Below are 16,897 nucleotides of genomic sequence, written 5' to 3'. Positions count from 1 at the left end.
GCAGGAAGGAGGGGAAGAGGAGTCACAGCTGCAGCTAGGCACGCTGCAAGCGGTTCCCCACAAGTACGCAGAATTTTTGGAGGTTTTCTGCGAGAAGGAGGCAGACAGGCTACCCCCCCACAGACCATATGACTGCAAAATTGACCTGCTGCCGGGGGCGGCGCTGCCCAAAGGGAAGCTGTATTACATGTCTGAGGACGAACTGCAGGAACTCAAAGAGTTCATAGATCATAATTTGGAGCGCGGTTTCATCCGAGAGTCCAAGGCAGCGGGGGGCAGTCCGGTATTCTTTGTTAAGAAGCGGGACACGCCCCAAAAAAGACTTGTAGTGGACTATCGCATCTTGAACAGTGTGACCAAGCCATCGGACTTCCCCATGCCCCGAATCGACGACCTCCTCGCAAAGGTACGGAAGGGCAGAGTGTTCACCAAGTTGGACCTGCGAGGGGCATACAACCTCATTCGCATGCGGGAGGGAGATGAGTGGAAGACAGCCATGTTCACGCCCCTGGGCACCTACGAATATAGAGTTATGCCTTTTGGATTGCAAAATGGCTCCCACGTTTTTCAAGCTTTCATGCATCACGTGTTGGCGGGGCTCCTCTACAAGACGTGCGTCTGTTTCTTGGATGACATCCTGATCTTTTCGGAATCGCAGCAGGAGCATGACAGACACGTCAAGGAAGTGCTGAGCAGGCTACAGCAACATAGGCTTTACGCCAAGCTGGAGAAGTGCCAATTCGACGTGACGGAGGTGGATTTCCTGGGCTACAAGTTGTCTGATAAAGGGCTCGCCATGGACAGCGCCAAGGTCCGAGCAGTGTTGGATTGGAAAAGCCCACGCAACCGGAAGGAGGTCCAACGGTTTGTCGGCTTCGCGAACTTCTATCGCAAGTTTATCAAAGGCTTTGCGATGCAGACAGCGGCCATCACGGACACGCTCAGCTCCAAGAAAAAGAAGTTCATCTGGACAGAACAGGCGGAGCAGTCCTTTCAGGCACTCAAGCGTCTCTTCGCGTCGGAAGAGCAGCTGCTTCATGTCAACCCCAGCAGGCCGATGAGGGTGGAGACAGACGCTTCGGACAGAGCCGTGGGAGCAGTCCTGCTGCAGAAAGACCCGCAGGGGGTTTGGAGGCCGGGAGCGTTTTACTCAAGGAAGCTCAGCAAGTCCGAACAGAACTACACCATCTGGGACAGGGAGTTGCTGGCCATTCATGCAGCGTTCAAAGCGTGGAGGCACTTCCTGATCGGCGCCAAGCACACGGTGCAGGTCTGCACGGACCACAAGAATCTAGAGCACTGGCGCACGGCACAGTTCCTGAACCAGAGGCAGATACGTTGGGCTGAGTTCTTTGCGAATTTCGACTTCCGAATAGAGTATGTCCCGGGGGACACCAACATCATGGCGGATGCTCTCTCCCGTAAGCCACAGTATCTGGAGGAGGCAACGCCAGCGGCCGCCATGCACATCTTCGCACCGACAGTGTGGGCGTGCGCGGCGGCGACAGTTGACCTGGATGCGGTGCGACGAGCGTTGCAGGATGACTCCTTCGCGCAAGCAAAGATGGCAGAGGTGCACAGGGGCACGGCAGCGACCGACGAGTTCCAGCTGCGAGATGGTTTGCTCATCCGTAAAGGGGCCATCTACGTGCCGGGAGACGAACTTCGCGCCAAGGTACTGCAGCAGCTGCACGACGCGCCCACTGCCGGGCACTTTGGCAAGGAGAAGACGGTGGAATTAGTAGCCAGAGACTTCTGGTGGCCCGGAATGAGAGGGGAAGTCGCGGACTACGTGGCGAGGTGTGACACCTGCCAGAGGTCCAAACCAGTGCACAGACCGCCGGCCGGACTGCTGGAACCGCTGCAAACTCCGTTCGAGCCATGGGAGAGAGTGGCCCTGGACTTTGTCACGGATCTGCCCAGCTCGAGGGGCAAGACGGCTGTGCTGGTGGTGGTGGATTTGTTCTCCAAGATGGCACATTTCATTCCGTGTGCGAAGGTGGCCACGGCGGAACAAACCGCCAAACTGTTCATAGACCACGTGTTCAAGGTTCACGGTCTGCCGTGGTCTATTCTGTCCGACCGAGGGCGACAGTTCATCTCAAACTTCTGGCAGAGGCTGATGGGCTTCCTGAACGTCAAGATCAACCTGGCGTCGGCTAGACACCCGCAGACCAACGGGCAAGCGGAGCGGGTCAATGCCATCATGCAGCAGTACCTGAGATGTTATGCGAATCAACAGCCTGCGACGTGGGTGGATTACCTGCCTCTCGCCGAGTTCGCCTACAACAACACGAAGCACGTGTCCACGGGGGTCACGCCGTTCTTCGCCAACAACGGGAGGCACCCTAGAACCTTCCCGGGACTGGAAAGAATGGGGGAGGGGGAGCCGCAGACAGCAGATGCGTTCGCGTCGGAGTTGCAGGAGGTCCACGATCAGCTGCGGCGGCACCTGGAGCTGGCTAAACACGCATACAAGGTACAAGCGGACAAACACAGAAGGGTTGGCGAAGAGATCCATGTGGGAGACTGGGTCTGGTTAGCAGCCCACGCAGTGCCGGCCAGGTCGTTGGCGAAGAAGAAACTAGGGCATAAACAACTGGGGCCCTACCAAGTCGACGAACAGGTCAACCCGGTGGCTTTCAGGCTGGCTCTTCCGGAGGGTTCCAGAATGCATCCGGTGTTCCACAGATCGGTGCTCACTCCCTACAAGGCACCTCACAGGTTTCAGGAACCGGGAACGGCACCGGGTCCGCTCCGAGAGAGAACCGGGCAAGGGGGAGTGGCACAGGAGGAGCGCATCAACGAAGTCACGGAGATTTTGGACTCCAGATGGGGGGAAGAGGGGGTAGAATACCTTCTCGCCAAGGAGGGCACCCCGGCCAGTGCCAACAGCTGGGTGCCGGGCTACGCTTTAGACGAACCTCTGCTCAAAGAAGAGTTTCATGCCCTCTTCCCACATAGGCCAATGCCAGCAGACTTTTTCGACGACTGGCTTTTCACGCCCACGCTTTCAGCCAGCACGTTCCGGGGGTTCGACTCGGACGAGGAACCGACACGAGACGCCCGTTCCCCGGAGGGGTCACCCTCGGGATCTGCTTCAGAACCCTCGTATTGGTGGGATGATCGACCAGAGGAGCAGTTCCGCAGAAGGTGGCTGGAGGGTCCAGGACGAGCAACGTCTCCAGAAGGCAACGAGGGAGAGACGGACATGGACGTTTTCGGGGACGACCCGGGTTTCGAGCACGGCGGCACAGAGATGGAAGCGGAGGTGACCGTCGTCAACGAGAGCAGGGAGGAAGAACCGGAAGACTTCGGATGGCGGCCCGCCACGGGAAGCGAACTGTATCCGACATTCGTCCCCCTGACACGGCAGCACCCAGATCCCGCACCGGAAGGAGGGGAGGGGGGAAGAGGGGGCTTCGAGGGGGGGATGGATGTCAGGGGTTCAGGAGCAGAGGCAAGGGCAAGGGAGGAAACAGAGAGCGAGGGAGAGGAGGCAGAAGAAAAGATGAGTGATGACGACGACCCGAGATCTCCGAGTCTTTCCAGTGAATCAGAAGATTCACAGAAAGGAGCACCAGTGGCCAGGGCAAGGGGGGAGCCTAGGGGGACACCCCAGGAAGATAGAGCCAGAGGGGACTCAGAGGGGAGCAGTTGGAAATCAGGACCAGCGTCACCGCCAGAGAGCAGGGAAGAGGAAGGGCGCCAGGGATCAAGCGCTGGCAGCTCACAACAGGGGGGAGGGCACGAGTCAGGAGTGGCCACACCTCCATCGGGGAGCGAAGAAACGGTCAGACGGAAGGTGGAAGGTTGGGCGCGCGTGCCAAGTTCAAATGCACAGGAAAGTGGCGCAGTAGGCAGCCCGGAAAGGGAGCCAGGTCCTAAAGCCCGCCGAAAGGAGGGAGAAGAGTCAGGGGGGTCAGCGTCAGCGTCAGAGGAATCCCGGAAGGAAGAGACCCCGGGGGGCAGAGGGACCCAGAGAAGAACAGTCAGGCGGAAAAGGTGGAGCAAGGCTAGGATATTAAGTTGGTGTACAAGGGGCGGAGACTCAGATGGAGCTTCGCCGATCTAACCATGAGACGTAGAGTTGCACGCAGCAGCTTGAGAATGGAAACTGTAACTCAATAAAGACCTTTATTTAATGATCGCTGGCTAGCGTGATCCTCTGTGAGCTAGGATCTGGAAGCAGCTCTGACACCTTTCTACTTGGAATAATAGGTCTGGAATTGCCCAAAAAGGATGTTAGATTGTTTTTGTATGCCACTACAGCGGCAAGACTACTAATAGTAAAAAACTGGAAATCCCAAGAAATACCAACAATAGAAGAATGGCAGAAGAAGATGTTGGACTTTTTGGAGCTGCCGACCTGACTGGAAGAATCCGTGATCAGAAGGAGGAGAAGACTCGAGAAGATTGGAAGAAATTTAAAGAATATTTGGCTAAATATTGTAATATAAGAAAATGGAAGTGACTTGGAAGTGACAAATAGGCGGAGGATTATAACAATAACGGGTTGTAAAACAATAGGGATTAGAATTAATAAAAGAATAGAAGATAGTAATTAAATGGATTTTATATTATTAGAATTAAGATTTAGGAGAACTGCCACAAGGAGATACAATGGAATTCAGATGGGGTGATTCGAGGAAGTCAGTTAACAATGAAGTTAAATTAGGTATTGGAAGCAATGTTTTTATGTTTCTTTTTTTGAGTAATGTGTACTTCTTTTTTTATCTTTTTTATTATGTGTGTTTCATGTTATGTATGTTTTATATTTGTATTATGTTTGTTTTGTTACAAACTTGGAAAAACAATAAAACAGAATAATAAAAAGAATTGCCTAAAACTTGTGCAAGAGAACCAGGCCCTGGGGCCCCCTTCCAACCAGTGGAGCCCAGTAATTTGTACCAGCTCTCACACCCCCACAACCATCAGTCCCAGTTTTTTTATGGGAAATATCAAAGTTTCATAACACACTTGGATCTCATGTTTCAGGATAAGCAAGGAGGATGAGTCTCTTGGAAAAGATTGTTGGCTGATGGGTTTCTTGGAACAAATGTGTGCTTTGATGAGCATGCCAGCGAGGTTCTGTCCCAATCATGAGGTGTTCAGAAAAGGATATGGAAAGGAGGAATGTGTAAGGTCACTGAACTGGCAGGTAAGGAGGTGATGGGTGATGCATAAATTAGTTAAATGATGAACGATATGGAAAGAATAGAGAGAGAGAGAATCTCTCTCTCTCTCTCTCTCTCTCTCTCTCTCTCTCTCTCTCTTTCTCTCTGTCTGTTTCTCTCAGCATGAGAATGTAAGAAGTGTCTTCTGGATCAGGCCAATGGCCCATTAGTCCAGCATCTTATTCTCACAGTGGCTGACCATATGCCTTTATGTAGGGGCAAAACTAGGCTTTGTTTCACCCGGGTCAAAGACCAAGTTTGGCACACCCCATGCATTTGCACGTGCGCGCGCACACACACACACACACACACACACACACACACACACTGGGAGCCTCAATGGCACACCTCTGAATGTGTCACCCAGGGCAAAAAATACCCTGGCTAGCCCCCCATAGCTACAGCTCTGCCTTATGCCAACCAAAATGTGTTGTATTTTGGTACTTTGGTTAAAGAACACAAAGATAATTCCCTGGATGCCAAGATCCAGGTTTGTGGCAAGTAATCTTTAGTAAGAGAACCCCAGAAGACCTTTAAAATCACAAAACATGCAACAAAGTAAAGCGTGGAAATATAGGCTGTTAGAGCTTTAAAATATACTCTTCTAATTCATTTTCAAAGTTTCCCACTTCCCTTAGTGGAGGAAGAGACCAGCTGGCAAACCAACCGCAGTTGAAAAAAGACACTCCTGGCCACCAAGGACAGCTGAGCCTCCACTGAAAGTGTTGCATTCAGGTGCAGCCACCACCTCGAACCTGCTCCTTCCAGGGAAGAACAGCCCAATCCTGGGCAAGCTACCTCCTCCCCTCCCAGACCTAAGAACCTGGGACAGATATTGCCTCCATCTTTCCAAGATTCAGATGTAAAACATGAAAAGAAAGCGCAAGTAAGAGGGGACATGATAGAAGTGTGTAAAATTATGAATGGAATGGAGGTAGTAGAGAAAAGCCCCCCCCGCCCCCCTCCCCATGCGCCAATACAAGAATTCATGAACATTCAATGAGGGTGAATGTTGGAAGATTCAAGACAGGTAAAAGGAAGGGCTTCTTTACAAAGTGTAGAGTTAACCTTTGGAACTCACTCCCCCAGGAGGCAGTGACGACCATCAAGAGGGAAGGCTTTAAAAGAGGATTGGACAAATTCATGGAGGAGGAGATGGCTATCGATGGCTACTAGCTATGACGGCTCTGCTCTGCTCTGCTTCCACAGTTAGAGGCAGATTTTGTATCCTAGTAGCTGGAAGGGGATATTGCTCTTGTGCTTGAATCTTGCTTTTTGGCCTCTCACTGGGGCATCTGGTCAGCCACTGTGAGAACAGGATGCTGGACTAGATGAGCCACTGGTCTGCTCTCACCATCTCTTTTGTTGTTCTCGCAGAAACCACAGGAGGGGAGAGTTGCTAGTGTGCTCAGTTTTGGTCAACTCACCACTGTGTGCTAACCACACCTGCCACTTAGCTATTCTGCAGTTTCTCTTTGATGGTAGTGTGACATCCAAGTGTGGAACAGGTGAGTGATGCCCACAGCAACCTGGCAGGCACAAAAGTGGGCACTGACAGAAACGCAAACAAGATGTACCCTGGCTGCATTTGGTTCATATTATTTACCTTTAATGGTTTTTTATTGCCTCATTGCTGTCAAAGTCACACAATGGCTTGAAGAGTTATGGGTGAGTGGTAATGACTGTTCTTGAGCTAATGAGGCTTAATTACTTCAGATTTGCAAAGTGCTTTGAAACAGGCTCTTGAAATGTAAGGCACTGACATGCTCCAGCCCATTGGTGGTGGGTGGAAGGTAATAATAATAATAATAATAATAATAATAATAATAATTTATTATTTATTTATTTTTTAAATGATATTTAATAAAGTTTCAGATAAAAAGAGACACATCAATAAAAAGGAATTTAACAGTAAAAAGAAAGATACACAATACAAAATACAAAAATAAAAAGAAAAAAGAAAAAACAGTTAAAAACAATTCCATCTTTTCATCACTACTTTTGAATTTACTTATTTTCTGGACCTCCTCATACCTCCCTCTTTTGTATTCCAATTCAGTTTATTTGTCCAGCAATTCCTTTCCCTCTTTTTTAATCCCAATCCTTAATCTTAATATAGTATAACATTAAATTTTTATCTATTAATAGCCAATTTTCCATTCTTTTAACCTTTTTATTCCTAATCCTTAATCTTAATCTATATATAACTTTAAAGCCTGTGCAGCTAGAAACCATTTAATTTCAATCCAACATCACTCTAACATTCATTAATTTTGCAATATTTCTGTAAATAATCTTTGAATTTCTTCCAATCTTCTTCCACCAACTCTTCTCCCTGGTCACGGATTCTGCCAGTCATTTCCGCCAGTTCCATATAGTCCATCAGTTTCATCTGCCATTCCTCCAGTGTGGGAAGCTCTTGTGTCTTCCAATACTTTGCAATGAGTATTCTTGCTGCTGTTGTTGCGTACATAAAGAAAGTTCTATCCTTTTTTAACACCGTTTGGCCGACTATGCCCAGGAGAAAGGCCTCTGGTTTCTTCAGGAAGGTATATTTAAATACCTTTTTTATTTCATTATATATCTGTCAGGGGTTCAGGAGCAGAGGCAAGGGCAAGGGAGGAAACAGAGAGCGAGGGGGAGGAGGCAGAAGAAAAGATGAGTGATGACGACGACCCGAGATCTCCGAGTCTTTCCAGTGAATCAGAAGATTCACAGAAAGGAGCACCAGTGGCCAGGGCGAGGGGGGAGCCTAGGGGGACACCCCAGGAAGATAGAGCCAGAGGGGACTCAGAGGGGAGCAGTTGGAAATCGGGACCAGCGTCACCGCCAGAGAGCAGGGAAGAGGAAAGGCGCCAGGGATCAAGCGCTGGCAGCTCACAACAGGGGGGAGGGCACGAGTCAGGAGTGGCCACACCTCCATCGGGGAGCGAAGAAACGGTCAGACGGAAGGTGGAAGGTTGGGCGCGCGTGCCAAGTTCAAATGCACAGGAAGGTGGCGCAGTAGGCAGCCCGGAAAGGGAGCCAGGTCCTAAAGCCCGGCGCAAGGAGACAGGAGGGTCCGGGGGGTCGGCGTCAGAAGAATCCCGGAAGGAAGAGACCCAGGGGGGCAGAGGGACCCAGAGAAGAACAGTCAGGCGGAAAAGGTGGAGCAGGGCTAGGATATTAAGTTGGTGTACAAGGGGCGGAGACTCAGACGGAGCTTCGCCGATCTAACCATGAGACGTAGAGTTGCACGCAGCAGCTTGAGAATGGAAACTGTAACTCAATAAAGACTTTTATTTAATGATCGCTGGCTAGCGTGATCCTCTGTGGGCTAGGATCTGGAAGCAGCTCTGACAATATCATTTCCCAGAAAGCCTTAATCTTTGGGCACGTCCACCAAAGGTGAAAAAATGTACCTTCCGTTTCTTTACATTTCCAACATTTATTATCGGGCAAATGATAGATTTTTGCAAGCTTGACTGGGGTTATGTACCACCTGTATATCATTTTCATAATATTCTCTCTTAGGGCATTACATGCCGTAAATTTCATACCTGTGGTCCATAACTGTTCCCAGTCCGCAAACATAATGTTGTGTCCAACGTCTTGTGCCCATTTAATCATGGCAGATTTCACCGTTTCATCCTGAGTGTTCCATTTCAGTAGCAAGTTATATATTCTTGACAAATTCTTAGTTTTGGGTTCTAACAGTTCAATTTCTAATTTTGATTTTTCCACCTGGAAGCCAATTTTCTTGTCCGATTTAAATGCCTCCATTATTTGAAAATAATGAAGCCAGTCTCGCACTTTGTTTTTTAATTTTTCAAAACTCTGCAATTTCAGTCTATCTCCATCTTGTTCCAAAATTTCCCAATATTTCGGCCATTTGACCTCCATATTGAGCTTTTTCAAGGCTTTCGCTTCCATTGGTGACAGCCACCTTGGGGTTTTGTTTTCTAATAAATCCTTGTATCTTATCCAAACATTAAACAACACTTTCATGACAATGTGGTTTTTAAATGCTTTATGTGCTTTGACCTTATCATACCATAGATATGCATGCCATCCAAATACATTGTTAAAACCTTCTAGGTCCAAAATGTCAGTGTTTTCAAGAAGCAGCCATTCTTTCAACCAGCAAAAAGCTGCTGATTCATAATAAAGTTTGAGGTGTGGCAGGGCAAATCCACCTCTTTCCTTTGCATCCGTTAGTATTTTAAATTTTATTCTGGGCTTCTTGCCCTGCCAGACAAATCTAGAAATATCTTTCTGCCACCTCTTGAAACAATCCATTTTGTCCACAATTTGCAAAGTTTGACAAAAAAATTTCTCCTTGTGTTTGAATTTCAATTGCCACAAATCTTCCTTGGTCATCTTTAAAAATAAATTTCCCTGACCAAGTCTTTTATTTATCAACAATTTCCTGTGTAATCTTGTTGTCAGAGTTGCTTCCAGATCCTAGCTCACAGAGGATCACGCTAGCCAGCGATCATTAAATAAAAGTCTTTATTGAGTTACAGTTTCCATTCTCAAGCTGCTGCGTGCAACCCTACGTCTAATGGTTAGATCGGCGAAGCTCCATCTGAGTCTCCGCCCCTTGTACACCAACTTAATATCCTAGCCTTGCTCCACCTTTTCCGCCTGACTGTTCTTCTCTGGGTCCCTCTGCCCCCCGGGGTCTCTTCCTTCCGGGATTCCTCTGACGCTGACGCTGACCCCCCTGACTCTTCTCCCTCCTTTCGGCGGGCTTTAGGACCTGGCTCCCTTTCCGGGCTGCCTACTGCGCCACCTTCCTGTGCATTTGAACTTGGCACGCGCGCCCAACCTTCCACCTTCCGTCTGACCGTTTCTTCGCTCCCCGATGGAGGTGTGGCCACTCCTGACTCGTGCCCTCCCCCCTGTTGTGAGCTGCCAGCGCTTGATCCCTGGCGCCCTTCCTCTTCCCTGCTCTCTGGCGGTGACGCTGGTCCCGATTTCCAACTGCTCCCCTCTGAGTCCCCTCTGGCTCTATCTTCCTGGGGTGTCCCCCTAGGCTCCCCCCTTGCCCTGGCCACTGGTGCTCCTTTCTGTGAATCTTCTGATTCACTGGAAAGACTCGGAGATCTCGGGTCGTCGTCATCACTCATCTTTTCTTCTGCCTCCTCCCCCTCGCTCTCTGTTTCCTCCCTTGCCCTTGCCTCTGCTCCTGAACCCCTGACATCCATCCCCCCCTCGAAGCCCCCTCTTCCCCCCTCCCCTCCTTCCGGTGCGGGATCTGGGTGCTGCCGTGTCAGGGGGACGAATGTCGGATACAGTTCGCTTCCCGTGGCGGGCCGCCATCCGAAGTCTTCCTGTTCTTCCTCCCTGCTCTCGTTGACGACGGTCACCTCCGCTTCCATCTCTGTGCCGCCGTGCTCGAAACCCGGGTCGTCCCCGAAAACGTCCATGTCCGTCTCTCCCTCGTTGCCTTCTGGAGACGTTGCTCGTCCTGGACCCTCCAGCCACCTTCTGCGGAACTGCTCCTCTGGTCGATCATCCCACCAATACGAGGGTTCTGAAGCAGATCCCGAGGGTGACCCCTCCGGGGAACGGGCGTCTCGTGTCGGTTCCTCGTCCGAGTCGAACCCCCGGAACGTGCTGGCTGAAAGCGTGGGCGTGAAAAGCCAGTCGTCGAAAAAGTCTGCTGGCATTGGCCTATGTGGGAAGAGGGCATGAAACTCTTCTTTGAGCAGAGGTTCGTCTAAAGCGTAGCCCGGCACCCAGCTGTTGGCACTGGCCGGGGTGCCCTCCTTGGCGAGAAGGTATTCTACCCCCTCTTCCCCCCATCTGGAGTCCAAAATCTCCGTGACTTCGTTGATGCGCTCCTCCTGTGCCACTCCCCCTTGCCCGGTTCTCTCTCGGAGCGGACCCGGTGCCGTTCCCGGTTCCTGAAACCTGTGAGGTGCCTTGTAGGGAGTGAGCACCGATCTGTGGAACACCGGATGCATTCTGGAACCCTCCGGAAGAGCCAGCCTGAAAGCCACCGGGTTGACCTGTTCTTCGACTTGGTAGGGCCCCAGTTGTTTATGCCCTAGTTTCTTCTTCGCCAACGACCTGGCCGGCACTGCGTGGGCTGCTAACCAGACCCAGTCTCCCACATGGATCTCTTCGCCAACCCTTCTGTGTTTGTCCGCTTGTACCTTGTATGCGTGTTTAGCCAGCTCCAGGTGCCGCCGCAGCTGATCGTGGACCTCCTGCAACTCCGACGCGAACGCATCTGCTGTCTGCGGCTCCCCCTCCCCCATTCTTTCCAGTCCCGGGAAGGTTCTAGGGTGCCTCCCGTTGTTGGCGAAGAACGGCGTGACCCCCGTGGACACGTGCTTCGTGTTGTTGTAGGCGAACTCGGCGAGAGGCAGGTAATCCACCCACGTCGCAGGCTGTTGATTCGCATAACATCTCAGGTACTGCTGCATGATGGCATTGACCCGCTCCGCTTGCCCGTTGGTCTGCGGGTGTCTAGCCGACGCCAGGTTGATCTTGACGTTCAGGAAGCCCATCAGCCTCTGCCAGAAGTTTGAGATGAACTGTCGCCCTCGGTCGGACAGAATAGACCGCGGCAGACCGTGAACCTTGAACACGTGGTCTATGAACAGTTTGGCGGTTTGTTCCGCCGTGGCCACCTTCGCACACGGAATGAAATGTGCCATCTTGGAGAACAAATCCACCACCACCAGCACAGCCGTCTTGCCCCTCGAGCTGGGCAGATCCGTGACAAAGTCCAGGGCCACTCTCTCCCATGGCTCGAACGGAGTTTGCAGCGGTTCCAGCAGTCCGGCCGGCGGTCTGTGCACTGGTTTGGCCCTCTGGCAGGTGTCACACCTCGCCACGTAGTCCGCGACTTCCCCTCTCATTCCGGGCCACCAGAAGTCTCTGGCTACTAATTCCACCGTCTTCTCCTTGCCAAAGTGCCCGGCAGTGGGCGCGTCGTGCAGCTGCTGCAGTACCTTGGCGCGAAGTTCGTCTCCCGGCACGTAGATGGCCCCTTTACGGATGAGCAAACCATCTCGCAGCTGGAACTCGTCGGTCGCTGCCGTGCCCCTGTGCACCTCTGCCATCTTTGCTTGCGCGAAGGAGTCATCCTGCAACGCTCGTCGCACCGCATCCAGGTCAACTGTTGCCGCCGCGCACGCCCACACTGTCGGTGCGAAGATGTGCATGGCGGCCGCTGGCGTTGCCTCCTCCAGATACTGTGGCTTACGGGAGAGAGCATCCGCCATGATGTTGGTGTCCCCCGGGACATACTCTATTCGGAAGTCGAAATTCGCAAAGAACTCAGCCCAACGTATCTGCCTCTGGTTCAGGAACTGTGCCGTGCGCCAGTGCTCTAGATTCTTGTGGTCCGTGCAGACCTGCACCGTGTGCTTGGCGCCGATCAGGAAGTGCCTCCACGCTTTGAACGCTGCATGAATGGCCAGCAACTCCCTGTCCCAGATGGTGTAGTTCTGTTCGGACTTGCTGAGCTTCCTTGAGTAAAACGCTCCCGGCCTCCAAACCCCCTGCGGGTCTTTCTGCAGCAGGACTGCTCCCACGGCTCTGTCCGAAGCGTCTGTCTCCACCCTCATCGGCCTGCTGGGGTTGACATGAAGCAGCTGCTCTTCCGACGCGAAGAGACGCTTGAGTGCCTGAAAGGACTGCTCCGCCTGCTCTGTCCAGATGAACTTCTTTTTCTTGGAGCTGAGCGTGTCCGTGATGGCCGCTGTCTGCATCGCAAAGCCTTTGATAAACTTGCGATAGAAGTTCGCGAAGCCGACAAACCGTTGGACCTCCTTCCGGTTGCGTGGGCTTTTCCAATCCAACACTGCTCGGACCTTGGCGCTGTCCATGGCGAGCCCTTTATCAGACAACTTGTAGCCCAGGAAATCCACCTCCGTCACGTCGAATTGGCACTTCTCCAGCTTGGCGTAAAGCCTATGTTGCTGTAGCCTGCTCAGCACTTCCTTGACGTGTCTGTCATGCTCCTGCTGCGATTCCGAAAAGATCAGGATGTCATCCAAGAAACAGACGCACGTCTTGTAGAGGAGCCCCGCCAACACATGATGCATGAAAGCTTGAAAAACGTGGGAGCCATTTTGCAATCCAAAAGGCATAACTCTATATTCGTAGGTGCCCAGGGGCGTGAACATGGCTGTCTTCCACTCATCTCCTTCCCGCATGCGAATGAGGTTGTATGCCCCTCGCAGGTCCAACTTGGTGAACACTCTGCCCTTCCGTACCTTTGCGAGGAGGTCGTCGATTCGGGGCATGGGGAAGTCCGATGGCTTGGTCACACTGTTCAAGATGCGATAGTCCACTACAAGTCTTTTTTGGGGCGTGTCCCGCTTCTTAACAAAGAATACCGGACTGCCCCCCGCTGCCTTGGACTCTCGGATGAAACCGCGCTCCAAATTATGATCTATGAACTCTTTGAGTTCCTGCAGTTCGTCCTCAGACATGGAATACAGCTTCCCTTTGGGCAGCGCCGCCCCCGGCAGCAGGTCAATTTTGCAGTCATATGGTCTGTGGGGGGGTAGCCTGTCTGCCTCCTTCTCGCAGAAAACCTCCAAAAATTCTGCGTACTTGTGGGGAACCGCTTGCAGCGTGCCTAGCTGCCGCTGTGACTCCTCTTCCTCTCCTTCCTGCCTGGGCACGATGCAGTGTTCAGCGCAAAAGGAAGAGCCGAAGGTCAGCTGCCTCTGGTACCAAGCCAGCGTCGGGCTGTGCTTGTCCAGCCAACTCATGCCCAATACAATGGGCGTGTCCGATAGTTGAGTGACATTGAAGCTGATGATTTCCCTGTGATTCCCAAGTCGCATCACCATTGGTGGCGTCTGCTTCACCACTTGCCCCCCTAGCAGCTCCCTGCCATCCACCGTGACAACCTGCAGGGGCAGCGTGGCAGGCAGCAACTGTATAGCGTGCCGGTCGACAAAGTCCTGCCCTATAAAGTCCGCATTGCTTCCGGAGTCAATGGTGATTGGCACGTCCATGGTGATTCCATTGGGCAGCTGGAGCGACGCGGTGAGCCTCACTACTGGTTTGGGCGGGAGGGGGTCCATGGGCTGTAAAATCTCTGGGGACTGCTTCACTGACACGTCTGGCTGGGCCCCAGTGCCTCTTCCTCCAACCAGACTCCGTCGTTTCCCTGCTGTGGTTGTCCTTGCTGCGTTGCTGCAGTTACCATTGCTGAGGCTGCAGTGTGCTTGTGGAGCCTCTGGGGACACTCTTTCGCCATATGCTGTGGATCATCGCAGATGTAACACTTCCTGTTCCCTCTAGGAGGCTTCGCTTTCACTGCTGCCGGTGCTAGTGCTCTGGCTGCTGACTGAGCCCTTGCACCTCCAACCTCCATAGGTTCCGCTCCTCCTCCTGGCGGAGGCGTGGATTGCGCACGCGCTGCTTCTCTGGGAAGGAAGGAGGAGCCCCTGGCTGGTTCGCGCCCTCCCCGCCCTTCGCCACTGCTCCACGGACGTTCTTCCAGCCGCACCCCCACCGCCAGCGCCCTCTGAACGATCTCCTGCGTGTTCCGGGGTCTCTCCCCCCTCGCAATTTCATCTTTAACCGAGCCGTGCAATCCCTCCCAAAACAGGTCTCTTACAGGAGCCGAATCTCTGTCCCATTCCAGAGCACTGACCAAAGCGAAAAAGCGGGCATGGTACTGCCTTACGCTGGCCCTCCCTTGCTTCAGTCCATGTATCTGCTGCCGAGCAAGATCCACGTCAATGCTTGATAAAAAGCACCCATCCATCGCTTTAATAAAGGCATCCGCATTTTGGAGCGCCGGATCCTTATCTCTCCACAAATTGCGCAGCCATGCTTTAGCATCTCCATGCAAATGGGACATGATGAATCCCACCTTCTCTTGCTCATCTCTAAAGTCTTTGTGCAGCAGTTGCAGTGCACACATTACATCTGCTCTAAAGTTGGGGTACTGTTGCAAATTCCCATCGAAGTGAGAGACCAGACCGCCTGTTCGTCTCCCCAACCCAATCCCCTCCGGTTTGGGTGTCAGTTGCCCTTGCTTCGTAAGCACTTCCAACCTGACCTGGAGATCCCTGTAGGCGGCAGCTGCGTCCTCCTCTCTCTTCCTGGATGCAAGAGCCTCGGCATTCAGTCGCGACACTGCTTCTCTGAGTTCCGCTATCTGCTGTTCGGCCGTCATGTTGTCTGCCGTTCGTGAGCTCGCTAGTAGGCACCCGCTTTCTCTCCTCTCCGCGAGGCTGTAGATGCCCACAATTTATGAGATGGAGCTTACTGTCAGAGTTGCTTCCAGATCCTAGCTCACAGAGGATCACGCTAGCCAGCGATCATTAAATAAAAGTCTTTATTGAGTTACAATTTCCATTCTCAAGCTGCTGCGTGCAACCCTACGTCTAATGGTTAGATCGGCGAAGCTCCATCTGAGTCTCCGCCCCTTGTACACCAACTTAATATCCTAGCCTTGCTCCACCTTTTCCGCCTGACTGTTCTTCTCTGGGTCCCTCTGCCCCCCGGGGTCTCTTCCTTCCGGGATTCCTCTGACGCTGACGCTGACCCCCCTGACTCTTCTCCCTCCTTTCGGCGGGCTTTAGGACCTGGCTCCCTTTCCGGGCTGCCTACTGCGCCACCTTCCTGTGCATTTGAACTTGGCGCGCGCGCCCAACCTTCCACCTTCCGTCTGACCGTTTCTTCGCTCCCCGATGGAGGTGTGGCCACTCCTGACTCGTGCCCTCCCCCCTGTTGTGAGCTGCCAGCGCTTGATCCCTGGCGCCCTTCCTCTTCCCTGCTCTCTGGCGGTGACGCTGGTCCCGATTTCCAACTGCTCCCCTCTGAGTCCCCTCTGGCTCTATCTTCCTGGGGTGTCCCCCTAGGCTCCCCCCTTGCCCTGGCCACTGGTGCTCCTTTCTGTGAATCTTCTGATTCACTGGAAAGACTCGGAGATCTCGGGTCGTCGTCATCACTCATCTTTTCTTCTGCCTCCTCCCCCTCGCTCTCTGTTTCCTCCCTTGCCCTTGCCTCTGCTCCTGAACCCCTGACACTTGTTATATGTGTTTCTTGTAGACAAATCAAATCCAATTGTTCCTTTTTTAATAAATGAAACACAGATTTCCTTTTCTGAGGGGAATTGAGGCCATGACAATTCCAACTTAGTAGTTGCAGGGCCATGATGTAATTATTTTAGTTCTCCTCCAACAGCACCTAGCGCCTGTTCCTGTTCCGTCTGTGGTATCACGTTTTTCAGGCGGTCTTTTGGTTCCAGACATAGTCCTGGTATGTCTAGTGTTTCTCTTGCAATTGCTCTTAACTGTCCTGTGACTTTCTTTTGTAGGTCTTCTCCGTGGTCTCTCCAGAATTTGTCTTTGTCGTCTTCCGATCTTATTTTCCTCTTCTTTCCTTTGTAACTAAAGGATAGGTGTCAGGGCTGCCTCAAGTCTCAGCTCACAAAAGACCAACGCCTTTCTTTTCTTATATACAAAAGTGTTTATTGCAGTTCATTGTTTGCTTCAGATCCGAGGCGCGCAGCCCTACGTCTGCTAGGCTTAGACCGCTGAAGTCCCTTCTGAATCTGTCCCTGCCCTGCACCAGTTTAAGAGGCTTGCGCTGCTCCACCTCTTTCTCTCTTTCCTTTTCCGCAGGGTCTTTCTGCCCGCTGGGGTTTCGCCCCTCCTGGATTCCTCCGACGCGGAATCAGACTGCTCTTGCCCCCTCCTGCAGGCTTTGGGACCTGGCCCCTCCTCCGGGCTCCCTGTACTTCCGCGCGC

This window comes from Podarcis pityusensis (assembly GCF_964106645.2).
Source record: "Podarcis pityusensis genome assembly, chromosome: 7".
Classification (NCBI taxonomy): Eukaryota; Metazoa; Chordata; class Lepidosauria; order Squamata; family Lacertidae; genus Podarcis; species Podarcis pityusensis.
The sequence above is the reverse complement of the archived record's forward strand: the minus strand, read 5'-3'. Positions refer to the sequence as shown.